We start from the raw sequence: 22,398 nt of genomic DNA, 5'->3' as shown, positions 1-22,398 counted from the left end.
GTGCTTGTATTATTTCTATTATTTCTTCTTCTGTATAATGGATTTCGTCCTTTTGTTCTGGTCATTTCCAGTCACATAAACCACTTTTTGTCATGGTAGAAATAAAATATCCGTCTGTGTCCAGTTTTGTCACTCGACCAGGAAAATAGCGCTGTTCATATTCTACAATTACATATGAATTCTAATATGGTTGCTTAAGTGGTGTTGATTTTACTTCAACTTTGTAATACCCAAAGTTTTCATCGCTATTTTCTTGTTCTAAGTCAATGTCGTCTAGGCTGTCACCACTTTCCACCCATTGTTCCTCAGATTCAGAATCGCTCGTCAGTAACACCTTCTTTTTATCTTCTTCTTGTCTTTTTCAAGTTTTTTGGCTTGTCGTTCTTGACTTTTCTTTTCCTTCACTTGCACTTTTCTTTTTTTTCTTCTTCTTTTTGGATGATATGTTGAACACTGTCAAGTAATTCATCTTTCTTTGTTGAGTAGTGCATATCAGACAAAGACATTATCCAGTCTTCTAAAATTTTTTCTTCATGTTGTGTTAGCACTGCGTTTGGCTCCATCTTTGGACTCGAGCGAGCTTCTGCCACTTATTTTATCCAAAAGTGTTGTTCTTGGGACAGAAAAAGCCTTTGTTGCTGTAGCTATCGCCATTCCACGCCCAACAGCATCAATGGCTTTAGACATTCGTTCTTTTGTATAATTTCTTCTAGGAGACATTTGTTGCCCCAGTTACTGACACATGTGTGTCGAACACTGGAGTAAATCATGGTACAGAGGTCTGGTGTTGAACGCGATATTTTAAATTTTGCGCGCAATTTGTTAGTGTTGCCAACATGGAAAAATCGTTTTCCCTATAATCGACACCATTGCCGGTCAGTGGTTCCCCAATGATTTTTTGTATCCAATAATCGACACCCCCCCCCCCCCAATATAGGTTAGAAAATGTACAAAATCTGATTTACATTGACTGATCGCTTTAATAATGTGTATTCTGATATTCTCCATTGGGCGATAAATTTACTTATTTTTGGAGATGTTGGTATGAATCAGAACAATCGTCAATCGTCATTGTCGTAAAACTCAAGGTTGTCCTTGTGAAACTTGGATTTTATGATTTCACACCACTCTTATCAAGGTTTATAATTTCACAGTTAAATATTGGCGCCGTTTGGCTGGACACGATGTCTTTGTCCGGTTTTATAATTTCATGGTTTAAATTTGTTAATTTTAACAAAAAGCACATTTTGCCACTAAAAATCTTCATATTACAGTTAATTAAGCCTAATTTGGTGGAAACACAAATACTTTTACTACTCCCCAAATAAACTGGTAACTTGTAAACAATTTTGCGAAAACAACTCCTTTGGAGGGGTCTTTACTTATAAAAGATCGAAAGATCCAAAAAGACCAGAGTCCTCTAGCCAGTTTCCTGTTTAGTGTGTGTTTGTGTTGTTACAGAAGGGGGTAAGTGTTAATCTCCAAAAATGTGCACGATTTCATAAAAAGTTCAAAGTTTTGTTTTTATTAATATTTTTAAAGTTCAGTTTAATTTTGATGATAAATCGCCCTTTGTATTCTCGATTGGATAACGTTTTGAGATTTATATCTATTTTTAAAGATTAATTTGCATTGCAATTATTAGTTAAACAGCTATATTGTTTGATGAACGCTGACCACGCAACTACTATAATGTTCCTTACCAAATTTTTGAGTTGTTACCAAATTTTGAGTTATGTTACAAAATTTGAGTTGTTACAAATTTTGAGTTATGGTACCAATTTTGAGTTTTGTTATATTTTTGTTTTAGATTTTTTTAAATGTTTGTTTTATTAGTTTCAAATTTATAAGGTTTTCTTGAATTTATTTAAAAATGTTTTAATACTGAAGTTCATTTTCTGATAATTATATTTGCATATTAAACTACACTACAATTTATTGTTATACCAAATTATTCTCATATGACTAAATCTCTTTTGTACATACTCATTTCTAAATTAAATATAATTATTCATTTAAGCAAAATGCATATACTTGAAGTAGTCCCTTTGTCCAGTCACTAGAATGTGTTACCATCATCACGAACCAGCCTACGAACAAATAAATAATATTTTCACTATATGTCCAGATACGGCGGTAAATTTAAAATGATACGTAAGGTAGATCTTATATTTATAAATTTTTCCAATCAGTTGCCAAGATTTTTCTTTTTACATAGTTCTGCTAGAAATGGAAAAACTTGCAATTGCCTTATTCCTGCCTAACCCTTCGGTATGTGGGTAAAAATCACTGCTAAAATGGAAAGAGTCTGAAAGACCCAGTCGAAAAAATTATTTTATTTTAAAAAGTAATGTATTTCAAACAAAAAAATAATAGGCTAGATAATGTACTATAATTGTTAGCACATATCAAATATCACCTCATATGTAAGGATATTTCTTTATCCACGTGTCTTAATAAGCTTTTCGTAAATGATTTTTGAAAAGAGGCCATTTTTTAAAACGCTTGTCTTGAATAGAGACGCTGGATGATAAGCTTAGAAGTTACTTAATAAGTATAACAACAAATTTGAAATGGAAGGTGTGTATAGAGATATAACCCCCCTTGGGAAGGAAAAATGGCACTAGTACTAGTAATGTGAAACGCAACCCATCATTTTTCATTATTTTTAGCTAATTTGGCAACAACAATAACAACCAAAAAGACAGGAGAATCTCCCCGTAATGTTTTTACCTTGTTTTATCTTAATCAACTTGTTGGATAGGAAAAAGTTTCAAAGTTCATAATTTTGGGAATTTTTTATTTTTAGGTTCCTAGTGTAAACTGGTTTTGTAGCCGGATTGCGATCGGAACAGTATCAATAAGGGCGGACACATAAATATGAATGTATTGTGTGCGGCCTATTATCAGGGCTGCAGAAAATTGTTGGGTCTTGACATTTTCTATACCTTTTTTCTAACGCATCAATTTTGGGATACCCTGTGGTGGTGAACGCTTGAGTCTTTCGATTTTCGTCCACTGCTTTACTTGTCAATGCAGAATTAGTCTGTAAGAATATGGTTTAAACGGGTGTCCCGCCCTTTGTTTATAACAAGGAATCTAAGTAATTAACTATGTAAGTATACAGCCATATGACTTGTCACACCTTGGTTGATCCACTTGTATACCTACTCAAAATAGTTTAGCAATAATAAAATTCTAATAAGATAAACGCACAAATATTGTGAAAATTCTCAGTAATCAATGAAACACTCTTGATAAAAGAAACTTTATTTGAGATGGTATCGATTGTAATCAGTGTTCAATTGATTGTAATCGATAACGGTCTGTTTCACATGGAAAGGGTTGTAAGCGGTTGACTGCCTGGATCTTTTCAGAAAAGGTTTAACATAGAAACAATACTGGAGAATTATGTTTGTGAAGCATGTTGATTGGGTTACTAGCGAGTTAATTAATAAGGGTTCTCAGCCGAGGGCGTTACTGTTATTACAGAAATTCTAGGGGTAACACTATTGTTACCTCATTAGAGCGTCATGCCTTTCAAAGAGACCTTTCTTTATAAACTGTTATTAAACTACACACAATAGTCAAGTTATGTATATAGTAGCACAGAGTATTGAGAAGTTGAAAAATTCGAATGCGTCTTAATTTTGAACTAGCAGTATCACCACACAAATAATGATTTTTTGGCTACTTCCACATTTATTTACATAATTTCTTTTAAGACTAAAAGAAGAGAAGTGGTGCAACAACGAAAACGATACATCGAGTAAATTTTTGACGCGTTTCGCCAACAAAGTTGTTTTACGAACACAACAGAAAAGTATCACACATATCCCATCAACTATTACTATATGATTTGTTGTTTACATTTTTGGCAACATTTGCTTCGGCTGGCTCAGTTTCTACCGTGAACACTTACTTGCATATTTATGTTAACTATTTTTAATACGGCATGCAATGCTTTATTGCGTTTTAAATAAATAAATATCCATGACTAGGATATATAAATTTACTTTTGTGTTGTGAGTGCTGCCTAACATAAGGGAAACATTCTGCGAAGTTGGGACTGTGCGATAATAGGATGATATAAAAATACGCAGGTAGTTGAATAACAGTCCGATATCAGTTGTTGCGTAGTTTAAAAATTTGTAAATACAGATAGTGACAAAAAAAATATGTTGTGATAAGAAATAGCGTCCTGTGATTAAGTATTTTTTTATAGTTTTAAAATTTCCTGTATAGTGGTACGCAAAAGACAGGTTGCCTAATTTTTTCGCGAAGTTGCTTTGCTTGTGATATTAGCCACGAGATGGTGCTTTATTTAGTGGTTTCATGATTCATATTTTCTTACTTTCTCCCATCAATCGGTATTCCGACGGTCCTTGTCTGTGCGGTTTGTAGCGCGTAAATGCATGCGCAGAAGTCGAAGGCATTGTTGGGTGGAGGTGAAAATACCCGTTCCTATATTCCTATGTTGCCTATGTATTGCACTCGTGTGTACGAGCTCTGTTGAATTTAAAAATAAACCTATTTAGAGAAAAAACACTTGTGTTTGATTGATGGTTTTCTAAACGCGATGGCGAGTATGAATGGAATCGGATTGTTCTGCAGTGAAAGGTCTGTCCATTTTTGACGGAGTGGCAACATTGTACAACGCAATCGCCAAACAAATATTAGTAAAGTTGTATGTAACTCCAGTAAGCATGGTGGCTAAAGTGTATACGACGTTGTTTAGTGAATTTGTTGTGCAATAATATGGTCTTTCGCTCGAAATTGTTGGAATAGTGAATCCCGAATTGCGTGCTTCTGACGTTGTCAGTGCAGTGTGGGTTATGTTTCGGTGAATTGTCTACCTGAAGATGGTGCGATTTCCCAAGGTAAATATTCTAGTTACTCTAATTACTAGCACAATTAAAGCGTGTCGGAGTGGCTTCACCTGGACGGTGTAACCCCTTGCGGGTCCGCCGAAGACACTTGTTTACGTAAACAACATTTATAAATAATAACAGTGTTTTCGCCAAAATACGCGTTCTCGGGTGACCGCGCTTGTATATTCCTGCCGCGGCGTATTTTTCTCCGCGGATGTCAATAAACCTAAATTGAAAATGCCCGATTTTCTCGAGGACTTGTATTTTTCCGTCATGTGGATTGCGACACAAATTCGGAATTTGGCATCATTTTTGTGCATGTGTGCCGTGCTTCGCATGAATGATTCATCGGCGATTGGACGATTCGATTCGTGTGTTTATTTTGACTGTCGACATTTTTCTGCGGAAATGATGTTTCTCGTGTTTTCTTGGGTGGCGTCTGCAATGTTGTTGCGGGGTATTGATTCGGATCGCCGTCATAACATTCGCCTCCCCACTATGGAGTAACGTATAGTACGGTTTGGGGCGTGGCGAAACCACGTGCTTCATTGCACTCATTTATATGAATTTCGCTTATATATTCCCATACGGACTCAATTCATCATTCTTTTTGTCCCTTCGTACGTAACGACCTTCACACTCGCTCGCAAACGTCTATACAATGATTTATTTCAATGGGAAAAGATGCGTGCGGATGCTTCTACTACTAACCTAATCTCTCAATGATCTCTTATCACACAATGTAAACAAAATTTTTATTTGCTATTCATAGCAGCCGCGATTCTTTACCGGCGTTCGAACCACTTCCGATCACTTTAGGTGACCGATTACTTTTCGCAGCCAACTCAGAAACCTTGTATTTTTTGCTGCGAATAACACAAATTGCCGCATTATCTTCGATCATATCTCCGAACTAATCGCCAGCTCGCGTAGATTTTGATCCATAAAAATTTACACTTGCTTTGTTTAAAATGCGAAAATTTTATGAATGAACATGGACTCTATGGCCACGGACTGTACACATGAATCAAGTCTACCGGGCCACGAATAATGAATTTTGACCACGAATGCGAATTTTTCACTTAGGAAAACAAAACGACAGCGATTATCATAATTTAGATAAAACTTGGGTCAAGATTTATGTTGGGTTGAATTTGTTTAAATAATAAATTACGTTATTAAGATTTTGATATCGTTCGAAAAAAGAAAATAAAATTGATTTTATAAATTTATTAATGTAAACTAATGTAGCCGAGATTACGTTGGAACAACGGCTTCTATATGCGGAACGATATCTTTGATTCTTTGAATGTGTTTGTGTTGTTTAACTTGGCGATTTCAAACTTCCATTTTTTTTTATCTAATAGTTGTTTTGATATGTTGTAAATATTGTATAAACACTATACTTTTTTATCTCGACAAACTAGAATTGACGTAGTATTTCCATCATTTCCTAATCTTAACCCACCATTATTATAAAAGGCTTGATGTAATTTTAGTCACGATTTACGAAATGTGGCAATCAGTGCCACTATAACTAACTACAAGTTATTTATTAACTACTAATTGAGATTTTGTTTTAATATCACCCGTGTTGCATTGCCTAGCAACTGGTAACTAGCCGATATTAATTAAGTACTAGCACAGAAGAGGGAACGATCATTGAGGGGGGGGGGGGACGTTGGTTGGTTCCTAGAATCGATTTTATTTTAATATATACAAGTGTTTTTTAGCCATTTTGACATCTGTAATTCAATGTTTGTAAAAATAAGTGTATATTTATAACAGAATTGTTAATGTTCGTACTGTTAATACACAATTAAACTGGTTAATAGAGTAAAATTCTTGGAAGATGCATCGATTGGTCATGTTATTGCTAAGTTTATAATTGTTTTAGTTTATACGTAATGAACAGGATACAACTTGTACACAAATGGTACACCGACTAGTGTTACGAAAAGCAACAAGAACCTACGCTTCAAACTTTTTTCTTTCAAGGATTGTCAAAATGCTATCAAACGATTACAGCTTCCAAATTGAAGAACCCTTCGACTGACATTTTTCCAGAGTAGACGTCAGAAGTTGGTGTAATATTAATTTACGTATTTTAGTAATGAAGCTCTTGGTTCTGCAAATGTCAAAGATCACATAAGTGTGAAGAAAATTTTCAGTTTTGTTGAATCCTGGTAACATTGTTGTGGTTGTTTTTTCCATATAGGAAACTGCATAAGAAAACTTCTTTCAATGGAATTAATGAATTAAAGGAATTCGTGGAATTAAAGGTGTTTGGTCGTTATAAAAAAGTCGTTAGAGATATTTGATAAAAAACGTAAGAACACGGATGAGACTGGTTATCTTCCTTTTTTTCTGAAAAATATACATATTAAAGTTTATAAAAACAACGAGAAAGAATTTTTGCCGCAAAACTGGACTGAATTTTGTAGCCACCTACTTTGTAAATAAAATAATTTGTCATTGAGATAAACACAACGGTTGAATTCGTTTGAAAAATAATATTCATATTAAAATCTAATTTACATAATTTAGAATAACCTTAACATAAGTTTGATGTATCCTTGCGTGATAAACACGCATATAGTATCTGGACATACTAAAACAATCATAGAAAAAATATTGCAATATTTATATTAAGGCACACGTGCTAATTATGCTATTATTATTATTTTAGTGGAACAATAATCTGTTGTGGAAAATAGAGAGTGAGAAGTATGGCTTCACGAACCAAACCAATCCAAGTCCTTCGAACGTCATTGACGGTTGTCATGGTCATAGAAACACTTCACTTGACTGAAAGCAATAACGTTTCTCTATTAGGTCAAATACGTATTAAATGGTACAGAAAACCAGAAATAACAAAAGCACCCGTGTATTTTAATCAACTCAAAAAACGTCTACAGAATAGTGTATTAAATTCACGCATGCGAAGACGTGGTTTCTTTTGGCGCCAATTTAAACAACCAATCTAGCAAGCGTTCATAAATTAGCTGGAGAACGTAAAAGGATTCTTGCTCATCAGTTATATATTCGCTAGAACTCCTCCGATGAAATCACGTATATAAATGGAGTAAATCAGGTGATCTAGCTGGTCATTGGATATGCTCTGTCCACCTACGAACTAACGCGTCGCCCGCGAAAGTATTGTCACGGAAGTAACTTTGACGTTTCAGTCAATTGATTGCTGAGGCAAAATATTTCTGTATTTCTACTAAGGTAAAGTAGAAAAAAATGCATGCTACTATAAAAAGTGATGACTGCACGTCAACGTTTACATGCACGGCGGTAACGTGTCAAAAGAATTTAGGCAGAGAAGTCAATTTTTTTTCAAAAATGCAGTTAGCTTGTTCCAAACGTTTCACACAAACTTGGTAATATTCCAAATAACGTTAGCTATCAACAGCGATAAAACCAAACATTAAAGGTACAGTAACCTAATAATATTTATCTGCAGTCATTAGCTTTTTTATAGTAGGTGATCAAGTCCACTGTTTAGTTTCGTTTTAAAGTTACGAAAACATAATTTTTTGTATGAATACTTTCGGTCGATTAATCTAAGTGCTCCAAATTTTGATTTAGCGGTAAACGATTTTTATTTGATTTTCTTTTTTTTATGTATGTAACGGTATATGCACGTTTCAATGAGATTCCGTCGACTTTTTATGTAGGTTTTAAATTAAGAATGTAAAAATGCTGACCAAATTCCTTGTTAAGGTCGTTGAGATCGAGCAGTTGCAGTGGGCATTGGGAAGTCCGGAGGATATCCCAGTGACCAAGAAATTCTACCAGTATTCCAGATTTTTGGAATAGTTACAGTTGCTTGTTGTGGACAATACGGCCAGGAATTTGTAGTGTTTCTCGCTCTGCGTTAATGAGATAGACTCCCAGCGTATATTGTTGATGCGAACGTCAAAAAAGTTGAACTTTGGTCAAAGTCACGTTAAACCATACATGTGTAGCTTTGATCTAGCCGTTAAAGCATCGGCTGTTCTTTGTAAGCGGCAGCGATCAAAAGTTGGAACTCGCACGAGCTGTATATGTTTCACTATTACTTTAGTACTTTTTCAAATTTATTCTTACGGCGTTAGTTAACGGTTCGTTACTATTACGACACTTTTTGAATGACATTGTGATATTGCTGAATTAAACCGTACCTTGTTGTAAATTCTTTCGTCGGCTTTTCAGAAAGTCCGTAACATAATCCATTGGTCTTGTTACTAAGCTGTGTTTTTTTTCTCTCAATTACATAAACGTGCACATTCTTTCACAGTAATTATTAAAATGCGTTGCTGATTAACAATCTCGTTTTGTTCGTGTACTCTTGTTAAAAAATAACGCGTTGATAAGGTCTTCCATGACTTGGATTTAGTGCGTGTTAAAAATTTTGAAGATTTGACAAGAAATAAACTGCTCGTCACATATTCGGGATACTTTGCGTTATGCTTTTTTTACGTTACAGAACTTTAACTTGATGTTTTCTCGTTACATTTGCAAGTACAATTTGGCGGTAACGTTTACGTTCAACTTTTACGCTCAGGAATAATTAGCCATCAATCTTAGGCTAGTGGAGGACGCAATAACCACTTTCAAGAACGTCACAACATAGGGTTTCAGGTGTTCATTGTCGTATGTAGTACAAAGGTAGCACAATTTTCGCATATACAACTTTGGTTTACGTTGATATTACGTTGCATGTGACTGTGTAACCAAAGTTTGTTTATTTTCGATGGTTAAAAATAAACTTAGAAAAACTTGAGTAAAAATGGATGTCCGTCAGGTGGTGTTTGTGCTTTGTTTTAAAAGAGAACATTTGGTAATAAAATGTTGTAACAGTTTATATAATTGATATCTCGAAACTTAGTTCTATTGTGAAAGCTGTGATCTATTTAGTGTGAAGTTAGTTTGTTTTTTGAAATCTAGAGTTTTAACATGGAGTTTGGTGCAAACTTGTGGGGTGCTATTTATAAAAATGTCTTGTAAAAATAGTTGGAAAAGTGCATGATTATGTAATATTTTTCTTTGACACATGTCGACGTCGTCTGCCAAGAAACTAGCATTATTGAGATTTGTATGTGCTATTTACCAACATATAACATATGTTGTTGAAAACAATTCAGTTTTTTTATGTAAATAATTCCAAACTAATTAGTACTCGAAAAACAAACACCGGGCACCTGTGTAGGCTTTGGTTTGGTTCGTTTTGCAAATTTGTGTTGTTTTTTATCACTGATGGCTATAAATATATTGTGTTTACCTGAATTCAGTTAAACTGTTTGTTACGCCTGTTGACATTTTGTTTCTATAGCCTTCATTCGGGAGTTTTTCATTTGCTAATGTATTAATGCTACTTAATTAGTTTGATTGATATTTGAATCATTCGTTAAGGAATGTTTGGTATGTTAAGAAATACCAATCAAGTAATTTTAGCTAAATCACCATGAAATAGAATCTGTCTGAAAGGGCAATAATGAAAGTTACTGCTTGTTGATGAAAGCAAGATTTTCCTTCCCCTTATTTACATGATAAAGGAGGAAATTAATAGTCCACTTTCATTGTAACGAAGTCATCCAAAAAGGTTAATGATCTTTAATTTATTCTCAACTATAGTTATTTCTATGGACGATAAACATGTTGAGTATATTAATAATTATGTAACACGAAAGCAATTACCAACATAGTGTCATTCATTAGTTATGGATTGTTATGGAGTAAACATCTCTGGTACTGCGTCTCTGCTAGCTGCAGAATAACAATGTGTGGGTATAAACCACATTTGTCCTAATTTGCTATTGAACACACCAATCCAAAAAGTAAAAAGATGTTTCATTTTTCGGAACGATAACTTTATCGAAATTACTTTTATCTCGAATTTAGCCAGACTTACACAGAGTATTACGTGCCTTTGATACAGTCTCCAGCAATTATAATATATCAAAATTTCACTTTCAGCAAGTTTGAAAAGCATTTTCGTCAAAAATAGAAATTCTATTCTTTGTAGTAGTATCATTTAAACCACGACAAAGGAAACAACACAACAAAGCAAATGTTTCCCTTTGTGGTAAATTAGCTCTTTTAGCTCCCTTTTTGCGTAATAGTGCTCGAGCTTTAAGAAAACTCTCGCCACTAATAGTATAATCAAATGAAACGACACGATAAAGTAATAGACAAATAGTTTCATGATGTGGTATCATTGGCAATTTTCATTCAATACCTTGACCTAATAAACATAATTAATATGATGGAGTGGGTGAGATAATACACTCTGCGGTGTTATTGATAGATAAAGACACTTTACAGACCTTTCATTATTTAATTTGCTTTAATTTACTTTTATTTATGTATGTAGGTATGTACGCGCGGAAAGTTTTATTATTTGCTTTTTTCTCTAAAGTGTACACCGAAGGTGCAGCTTAAAGGCGTGTACACACGGAAACGGCGAACGAACATTTGGTTCATGTACACACGATAAGGTGAATGGGAATTCGTCTATAGTTCAGAGGGTCTTACGATCAGTACAGTGAGTTCAAAAAGATAGGGACTAAATTAATCAGAAATTACAACAACGAATTTATTTTGTAGACATGCCAAAAACGCATTACATTTTGACAAAATATGTTTTCAACATTTTTTATCCTTTGCGTAGAGATAAGATATGATTAGAGCTGGGGGCTGCCGAAATTTCCATATCGAACTTTGATATTTAATGAATTGTGGCGACGGCATCAACTTTTTACTGAGGACAACGATATCAATTTTAATATGTACATTGTAACATTAATAACAACAATGTAATCAAACTTCCAAAGAAATATGGAAACACAAATAAATTTCAGACGAGATTTACTTGCCAACGTTTTTAAAAACATTATGTTTTTGGAATAGACGAATGCCAAATTTTGCTATATAATTTTGCTTTTTCGAATTCATCGAATTTATTCTAAATGGTGTTTGCACCATGTTTGTTAATGTGTGTGCTTTGTGTTATTTTTGTATTTTAATCTTATTATAAAAATATTTGTATTTACCTCTAAAGAAAGTACTTTGACCTAATATATAGTAAAGTGATTACAGTGGGTGAGACAGTGATAAGTGATGGACATTTATTGTTATCTGTGTAAGCTTGAAATTCGCGAATTCCATTTTGAACCTAAAATTTACTCCATTTCGTTTCAATTTTATAATACAGATGGTTAAAACTTGACCAAAACTGTATGGGTAATACCGTTCGGGGTTCTGGATGTAGTTTTGTTTGTGTTTCATGTTTTCTTACGATTTTGAAAAATGAAGTTGCGATCTCGAATACATAATTATCCCCGCAACACCATAAGTCACCTTTTAACACCTACACTCTCATTTACAAAAGACTAAATTAAGTGCTGTGTTTAAAGTATTTTAACGGCTTATTGTGAGTATGTTTGTATTGTTTTCACAACAGAGACATATAGTAACAACTAGAAGCAATAACAGTAAATCATTGAATGGGAAACCACTAATCTTTGATAGTTGTTTGTTAGTTAAAAATTACTTTTTCCCGATATTAACATTGGTGCTAAAGTGTCCCTGTATATCTTACATGGGGGGTAATGAACGTATGGACTCACCTTATGATCTTAAGCATGCCCTGTTATTTTTTCGCACATTTGATATTACGACATGCTATATCTAATTTAATTTGTGAGTGCGTTACTGTTCTTCGTCACGTGGTGAGACAATGTAGGACGTAATAAACAAATTGATTGAACTTTGTAACGGTAACATCTTTAAATAATTGAATCCTTTATTATAGTTGCAATGGTCTCTGATATTGCATGTTTGTTGCAATTGACCCGTTGCATAAAAATTCAGATTACGATGTACTTATGCAGGTACTTTATACTTTATTACTAGGGACCGTGTGAAATATGTACCATTATGATGTACGTTTACTGTAAAGACTGTAAATGGTTCATTTGCACAGGAACTTTACGATGGGGGTGACGTGATGGTTCATACGGAAATGATGGATATGTAAACTTGGACCATCAAAGTATCAGTTTTTATGTTAAGAGGGGTCACTTGCATTTTGCAGTAGGTCACAACAACCATACTTTTCCACATTTTGCATTACAAATTTATGTCATTACGCAATTGTATCGTGATACGTTTAAATAGGTGCGTACACTTGACGTTTTCGTGTATTTCGTTATCTAGTTTTGTGCGTACTTCCAGTAGCCCTAATTCGTGTTTTTCACAAGTCGCTGCCGATTGTCGGCTTTTATTTTTCCTTTAACAGCTATTTTTATTGATAGGAGATCAGTTGTCTTTAATGAACAAAAATGTTGGCGATAAGATATGTTATCATTTGTGTGACCTTTTTTTTGTTTTGAATTTTGTTTATGTGATTATCTGAATATAAGTTTATTCGGGATTGTTTACAGTAATTTCGGTTAAAAATAAAATTGTGTTGCAAATTGGACGGCGATCGATTGGTGTGTACTCTGGCTCGCGATACTAATACCTCTTTTTGAACCCAGTGCCAATTACTCTGCCCATTTTTTGTTATCTGGCTTCTGGTTGTTATTTGTGAAATGGCAAAAACGCGAATTTTTGCATGTAATCTGTGGTATAATCAACAATTATCTCGTCGTGAAAAACAAATCAAGATACATGTTGTTTGAATAATAGAAAATGGACCCATCACGAATTCGTGGGACCTGCTGGGACTGAATAGCAACAGTAATTATTGCTAGTTTGTGGTATTCGTTGATAGTTCAGAAAAGCGTGTAAATTCTCGTATTGTGACTGATGAACCCACTATTCGAAAAAGTAGCAGGTCTTAATGATCAGTCAAATCTTTAAAATACTTTTTTCCTTGTTACGCAACCCGAAAAGAACGGAAAATATCGCAGCTTGCAGCCTGCCTTCGTGGAATTAGCCTCGTCAGGTTTGAGAAAAACCACACGGGGGAAAATCTGTCGATAATTACTTCTTGAAAATTTTGGCAGCTTTGAATCAATTTACATTTTATCAATTATGCCGCCATGTTGGCTTAATCTGCGATTACGCTTGGGGCTGTCTAAAATGTACGGGGGATAAAAACTAGTCTTGAAAAAAACTAAAAACGGAAAAATAATGGAAACATAACCTAGTAGTACGATTGTTAGATAGACAGTGTACGATTTGGTGGACCAGCATGTGTATGAACTCATCCATTTTTAAAGAACTGTGCTTGAAGGCTTTTTTCATGTTAAGTAAGTAGTAATTAAATGTACTGAATAATAATGAAGCATATTGTTCGAGTTTAAAATTTCGTTGTGTGGGCGAGACCGCGTTCTTAGGGAAGTTTCTCACAAATTTGTAATTTAAATTTCGTTATATTGTTGGATCAATAGCATCATAGCTGTTACATTTCAGTTCCCTGAAGGTAGGACCGTTACACGTTTATTGATTTTATTGTATTATGTTCCGTCGAAATTATAAGAATTACGTTTAAAAAAAAGCATTTATTGAACGCAATAGCGCAGCTCATTATTAATTGAAAAAAAAAAGTGACAAGTCAATCATTGTGTATGTGAACTTTATCCACAGAAAACGGAAACAACGCAGCTCATAAATTTTAATTGGGCATGATGGGGTGTATTTGAAATTAGAAAAATTTTGTGGATTTTTGGAGTAAAACCGGAAATGACGCTGAGATGTTTTCGTTGTTTTTAATTTATTTGTGATTCTAATTTGTACTACACGCAAACGAGCATATTGTTTTGTCAACAATGAGAATAATTTTAGGGTTTATCTTATAATTTTCGGTAAATTAAATACATACAATGTGGTTTACAATAGCGAGTAATTATTTCGTGAAAACATTAATTAAAATTACAACCATTTGTTCATAGAGCTTTAAATATACATGGATGCGCGTTAAGCGGCTAAAATTAGCACACTGCTAAATACGTGAAAACACTGGATGTCGCAGAATTACTTTTTAGGAGTATTTTTAGACATTTAAATGGCTTTTTTTTTGTGTTCATTCTCACTTAACGCTGAGCGGTTTCTCTAATTTTTGCCGGAGTTTCTTAACTTTTGTTTTAAAAATCTTACAAAACGGAATTTATGCAACATTAATTGTGAAATCGAGATTCAGAGTTTCAAGGTAGAAAAGTCACGTATTTATTTACGACCACACGGTGGTTCTTAACTAATAATTTTGAATCATTGTAGAAGTGCTAGCCAAAATTTGTGAATTTATAACTTGGCTACTAAAAGTAAATCAAACGAAACACAAGCGTAGATCGAACTTCAAAAGGTATACGTCGAGGACGCAACATTACCGATGGTGTTGATTAAATTTCTTGTGTCGAATGTCCTGTTATTTTTACACAACTCTTACTTTTTTTTAACAGGAGACACTAGGTTGTCAAAATATAAATAATTTCATGAATGAACTGAGGAATGGCATTTTAAAAATAGCACATCACATCGCATACTATTTATACGGGATCTTAATTGAACGGAAAAGTTTCGCGTATTGGTTGGCACTAAAATCCGGCATAGATCTCCATACTTTTACGTAAGTTTTGTCGACGAAAATTATAAATAAAACAGCATATTTACGATGACACGTGATTTCTTTACGGGATTATTTAACTTGACGACTTCATCTCCGAGATAATCGGATTTTAATTTTACGTGACACCGCGAGATGGTTTTATTGGCGGTATTTTTGGATTCAATTCGAACGGGCTCTTTGTTACGAACAACTTCAATAAAAGTTTTTTCAAAGAAATCAGCTTTAAATTTTGAGCATTGATGTGAATAAAAGGAAAATAGCCGCAACGAGCTCGTTATGCGCAGTAAAAGGAAAATTCTTCGTAAACAAATTGAAAGCAGTCTTAAATTACCGTACGTGTAGTGAAGGATGGTAAAGGAAGTGGGAGAGCAACTGAAATTAACATGTCTGTTGACGTCATATATTTTTTTAATTGTGTAAATAAGGTCGAGCAATTTTCGTTCCCTTATTGATTTGTACGAATCATTTTTTACGAAATCTGTCAACCTTCTCGTCGAAGTTTGATAACATTGGTTTGTTGTATAATTTCACTTGTCGTTTGTTTTGGCTAAATAGGACTATTATTTAGATAATTTTTTGTAGCTTTACTTATTTCAAATATTCCGAAAAAAGTTTTTATCTTGCTCGTCGCCTATTTTTTGTTGTTTTTCTACACTTTTCTTTGGATTTAAAATCGTCAGTGTTCATTGTGTTGTCAACAGTTAATTGTCGTTTCGTTAATAAAAGTGTTTTATGTGTATTTTGTGAAATTTGTTTGTGTTGCTGTGAATGTGACGTAAGTGCACTTCATAATTCACGTTGTCTAAAGTAGCACTCGGTTTTTTTGTTAGCGACGAATGATGTCATCGACCTAGTAACTTACCGGGTGTATTAACAGATTTTCTTTTTTCGGAAAATTCTGTCAGCTCGGTTTCTGTTCAAGCATTTCTTGGTTTTCTGTTATTTTAAAACGCTGCTTCAATCTATAATGGTGGTAATTTTGCGACTACGCCATCTTGAATAATTTTTCAGTTTTTCGTCGTTCGGAATTTTTTTCTTTGTGTCCAACGGAGCCAAAAGTATTCGCTTACGTGCCAAAAAGCGAAAACTTGGATAAAGCTTGTGCGTGTTTCCGAAATTTTTGGTTGTACGTAAAACGTTTTTGGTCCTTGACGAAACGATGTTTATTTATGAAGACGAAGCAGAATAACCTGTAGTAAGAATTAAAATACGCAAAACTGGCAAGTACAGTTACCTTGGCATTGTGAGATAAGAAAATTACTAAGTATTTGTTATTAAAGTTGGTAATGCGTTTGTTGTTATTTTATTTTCTAAAGGGTATTAACGGTTAATAGTAGAATTTTACGAGTTATTGAGTCGATTCGCACCTTCGAGCTGAAATACCGGTGATACAATAGACGCATTTTAAAGAAATCGGTTTTAGCAGCCATCACCTCTCGAAGTTCTCTAGAAAATGACGTAATATTTGTTGTTTAAATTAATAGAAGATTATTTTTTGTTTACTTAACGGCTATTTAAGAAAAAAATCGTGGAAAATTTGCGGTTTATGTTGCAATTTTGTTAAGACGAGTAAAATTAGAACATCGCAACATAAACCGAAGTTTATAGTTGAAGTTGTCGAAAATATCGAAAAATGATTTGCAAACGTGACGCAATCGTGTATGGACGCTGTTTCATTTCTAGTATCTTCAATAAATATCGTTATCGTGTGATGTTTACTACGTATCTCTATCAGCAATTTTATTATCAGCTAATGAATGGATGTGTTGTAATTTTCGTGTCCACGAAAATCTAATAAAAGTATTGGGATTCCAAAAACCCGGGATATGATCCATAATCCGCAAGAATGCTCAAATGACGAAATATTTTTCGGCTTCTATATTTATTTTCGGCAGTGTATTATTCATATGACGAAAATAAATCAAGGAAATCTAATTGCACACATCAACGAAACAATTTTTCCGATTTATGCAAAACCCGATCACGCAATTGCTTTTTGCCAGTCGTGACTAATTTACTTTCATCTAGATCTAATTCGATCAAGGGAGTATTTTTTACCCCGTTGTGACGATAAATTTCCAACGTGAAATGTTTTTGTCTGGAACAAGATACAATTTGCATACACAATAACCATCTGACGAAGCTATTAACCCTTTGACCCGCTCCACAAAAATTATATCAAATTGTTTTTCATTAAGCGAGGCCAATTTCAGGGCGTTAATTTACATTTAATGTCTTCACTGTCAAAGGTGACACATTTCAGATTTATTTCATTCGTGCCGCATTTATGTCGGAAAAAATGAAAATAGCGCGACAGCTTGACGAATAACTTTTTTCGAAATATGTACGTCGTTTGTCAGGTGCGTCCGTAATGCGGTTTTGAGGGTTTTTGCGTTTAATTACGGACGAAGGGGGTGATTAATTTTTTCTTAAACGCGAGGTAATTTTGAGTCTGGACGCAGAAAAAATCGGACCACCCTCTGCTGAAATTGTTCAAACTGAGATAATGTCAAATACGCAGCATTTGTTAACTAGCTCCTGATTCGTTGGCAATATTGAAACTCGGTGGTAGGGAGATTGTCATGTCATGGCAACCCTCACTAGTTTATTACAGACATGGCGCGAAAACGGCAATTATGTTGCTTTGTGTCGCTACCCTTGTGAAGTGGAGCATGTTGGAGGTAAGCGTTTGCTCGTATTTTAATCGTTTTTTCTACATAATTTGTTTATTTCACTTCGGTCGGTTGCATTCAGGTCGTGTAGAATGAAATATCATTATTTCGGAATGTTGTCTCGAATCAAAACAAAAAGATTAAGTAGCTACAGGTGAAAAATATAAACATCAATTTTGTAACTTTTCAGCAAACACTGTCGTAACTCAGACGCTTTCTCAAGGATTTTGCCGTGTTTCACTTCGTCGATTATATTAATCAATATCGACACGTTTTTTGATTTTTGACTTTGTGCTGCTACACTTGTTTATAAACCGACTGAATCCAGTAATTTTCTAAAACCAACCTTTCGTCTAATTACTTGCGCTAGAACTTACAAATAGACGATAATTAAACGATATTGTGTACGTATAACAAGACTTGTTAGTCTAATATAGTAATCGCACAGCTTGAAGACTCGTTAAAAAGGTTCACTTTTGGATCAACTTTCCTCGCTCGTTACACTTCATTCTTACTTGTTTACTATTTAATTACTTATTTTTAAGCGAACTTCATAATATAATTAAGAACTCGGCGTGTGGGTGGAATTTTCGATGTAACAAAAGTTACTAACTTTAACGCATTAATATTCATGCACACCGCGGCTTAATAAGTTGCAACTTTTCCACAGAACACTGGAAACACGTAATAATAATATTTGTGACATCATGGGTACTTTCATACAATGAATATTACCATACTCTTAACATACCACTGTTATGTTTTGTCTGTATTGATTTTCAAGCACAATTGATTTTTATGATAATGTAACGGGAAATTCTGATCAAAGGTGCCCAATGCAAGTCTAACTTTAATTTATGCATTTTTTGCGACAAAGAGTAAAGCGCAATTGCACTATAAATGTTCTACATACCACGTAAATGATGGATAATATTTCAAATTACTACTTTAACGTGTTTACATTAAAAGTACATTAAAAAAAAACGTATTTCAGAATTTATTCGCTCCTAGTCTATGTTTAACAATGGGTAATATATTTTGTTAAAGTATCGCTAATAATAATACTAGCGCTTCAAATGTTGCTTTTTTCCTCATACATTACTAAATTTTTATTAATTTTCGATAAGTAATGTTTCGTCATTTCAGTGATATACTTCTGTTCAAGAATAATAAATAAATGGTCTTGAACAAGGTTTGAAAACAACAATATATTTAATATCGCCACTATTCGTAATTTGAACCATCAGAGTTTACAGCGAACTACTACTTAAAAGTTTGTTCGTGAATAAAATTTAAACTATTGTCAGATATATTACCATGTGCTAGATTATGCTCCGAATCTTCATGGCCAAATAAAATTATTATTATTAATATTACGTTGGGGGTACCACAAGGTTCTCATTTAGGATTCTGGTTTTTAACATATATGTAAATGACTTTCAGCAAGTTATAGGTAATTGTATATTCTTTCTGTACTCGGCTAGCCAAAATTTCATAGTCATTAAAAGTGACGCCGGCTGTAGATTCTCTCATGATTTGAATTCACTTATCTTCAAGTGTGAGAGTAATTTGTGGACCGCAATAGTAAAAAATAGCAAAATTATCACAGCGATTTGACTATGACATTGAAGGCGACAAATTAGAACACGTTTACAAATGATAACAACAAAAGTTTGCAAATTTTAAAATTAAGTAGCGTAATCTCTGGCCTATAAAACCGTAAATTATAGATCGTATCCGCTCTATTCTATACAGTGAATACACGTACCACTTGTGAAGGGTCTTTGTAACACATTTCCAAAGTATTGTTGCTTATCGATTATAAAAATTAGTAATTTTGATAGTTTAGAGTTGATTTTGTTACGGTCATTTGGTACGGTTTTTACAGAGGAGGATCGAATTAATCTAGTTGAGTGAGGTTATGACAAAATTTGCTTAATGTACGCACGAGCGTGGAAAAATATTTCGTACTCTTTACAGAAGATAGATCTGCAACTGAACGTTCACATGTTGTAAATATTTACTTTTGGTATTATTTTTCGTCTGGGTTTAGAAAAGTGAAAAATATTTGAAGGCGCTGTGAAGATTTAAAATAAACTTTATTTAATTGTCTTAGTCATTAAAAAGATGGCGGCTTGTTTATATTTATAACGATGAAACTAGCTATGAATTATGTTTGCGCGTGTTTTAATAACATTGATAATCCCTTGATTTTTTCCTATTTTTGTTTTGCTACCTTGCTTTCTCTGATTTCATTTTTTTGGCTGCACCATGTCAGATGAAATCATCGTAAACCGTTCTTTCCGAAAAGTCGTCTCTTACCCAGTTTTATTTATTGGTTGTGTCCGCATTTTATTTAATGTGTTACATTTCAATAAATTGTGGGTTTATTGAAATTCTTAGCGCATAACTCTTGTTAATCATTGGTTTATTGGTTTCAACACTGGCAAAATTGGACTCTTTTATCTTGTTGTTGTTACGTTTGACTGAACTTGTGTAATAAATAATCAATTTCATCGCAATTTAAAGCAACAAATGTATAACACAATCAGCGGTTCAGATTTAAATTTGCATTAAAAACTTGCACATTGGTGAGACAAACACAATAAATAACTTTGTTTTTCCATAGACATATTATTTAAATTTCCATAATATGTATATTTTTTTAATTTCAACCCAGCGGGTTGTAATTTAGCTTATTATAAATATTTTTTTCAGTTGTGACAAAGAATTCAAAGCATTTCGGCGTAGGTTTTGGGTTTTTACAAGAAAGAATTTTTTTGGACGTTTTTAGTTTTTTGCAAAGGATTATGTCCTGTGTACGGCGTGTTATTTCAGAAAGTTCATATTTTCTGTTAATATTACAAATCCACTTTGCTCGAGCTTAAAAAAGTTCGTTCGCAATTCTGCCTACATTTTAAATCGAACTTTCTTCGGCTTTTCCGTTATTAAAAAGTTGGCTAGTACTTACGACACCTCTTTATGTTTGTTATAACGTATTTATTTCCCCATTGTATGCTATAAAAGCACCAATTTCTAAAACCTGTTTTGTTGTAGCTTAGCGAGCACGAATAAAAAGGGGAACTTTGTACAACCGTTTTGAACTTGCAAACATTTTTCGTGTTCTTTTAATGTGGAATTCACCCCTGCCGAAAGTAATAACGTTTGCTGAACTCAACTGTCATTTTCATAAATTAAAACTCACGAACATGTCAATTCATCAAAAACATTACTAATTTATTTTACTGTACCGTTCTTGTGACACCCGCTGTACACACGAGACGTATAAATACATTCAATATCCAATTAAATCTTCACACACTTATTTCTAATTACGTTTCAATGACATTTTAATTTGTTTGTAGACGATAGAGACGATTTTCGAGTGCAGGTGGCGTTTAACACAATATACATCGAAAACATTTTTCACCGCATACCTTACACCGTGCCATTCTGTTTTTCATTTCGTTAACGAACATCTTCAGGTACCTGAGAATTCAGTTTCATTATACTAATTTGCGGATTATTTGTATCTGTGCTTTATTTGTGGGGAAGAAATTGTGAACTCCATAGCGACAACAGCTTTGATTCCCTGTTTCCAAAAGTCGTGGTTTCTTGTTGTGAGTTAATTCCGTCGTTACGGGTATTCAGTCCTTTTAAAAAACGTCTTTGATCAGAAAGGTCATAATTAGTGTAACATCGTCAATATTTTTCTGCGCTTTTAAAGCCCCCTGATTTATACAAATGTTCCATCAATGAATTGCGGGGATGACGTCATCGACTTTTAAAAGGGAACGAATACGCAATATATTTCAGTTCATGTTAATAGTAAAACTCAGAACACTAAAAAAATTACTTTTAGATAACTGTTGCGTTTGTTAAGTTTTTTGCGTACTATGCTGTAGTATTACGAATAAGTTGATAATAGTACAGCTGCCAACGAAGGGAGATAAAAAGTGAGGGACGAATGAAAAGTGACTAACGAAAGATATCTGATTTCATTTTTTCCTGATTCGTATAAGTACATATGAATAATTTTCGATTTAAGTTTCTGAAAACGTATTTCGCTTTGTTGTGAGATGACGAATACTCTCGATGTTTTGTTTCCGTATTGTGAGTTGTTTTACTTTTACAGTTGAAAGTTAGTCAGAAAATGGAAAATAGCCAAATAGATATTTACTGTTCGAGCAGTTATATTCTTCACACTTGTTTTTTATTTACGAATTTTAGGCAATTTAAACCAAAAATTGTTTGCACAGGTGCTGTGCCATGTGTTAAGCTTGTCATTGTTCAC

General features: G+C 33.8%; 1 protein-coding gene across 3 annotated transcripts in view; it reads left to right on the top strand.

Annotated features, from left to right (window-relative positions):
• Positions 1 to 4,372: 4,372 nt before the first annotated feature.
• Positions 4,373 to 22,398, top strand: part of Inr (Insulin-like receptor) — a 30,918-nt gene continuing 12,892 nt past the window's right edge. Inside the window, exon 1 of one of the 3 annotated variants that reach the window (XM_064073006.1) lies at positions 4,373 to 4,880. The gene's annotated coding sequence lies outside the window, so the exon portion shown is untranslated. Of the gene's footprint in view, positions 4,881 to 18,042; positions 18,114 to 22,398 lie in introns of those variants that run through there. The other 2 variants (XM_064073004.1, XM_064073005.1) reach the window with 2 other exon arrangements.

Source organism: Zophobas morio, unplaced genomic scaffold (genome assembly GCF_036711695.1).
Source record: "Zophobas morio isolate AGI-343-1 ecotype UQ-CSIRO unplaced genomic scaffold, CSIRO_AGI_Zmor_V1 ptg000044l, whole genome shotgun sequence".
Lineage (NCBI taxonomy): Eukaryota > Metazoa > Arthropoda > Insecta > Coleoptera > Tenebrionidae > Zophobas > Zophobas morio.
The sequence above is the reverse complement of the archived record's forward strand: the minus strand, read 5'-3'. Positions and strand labels throughout refer to the sequence as shown.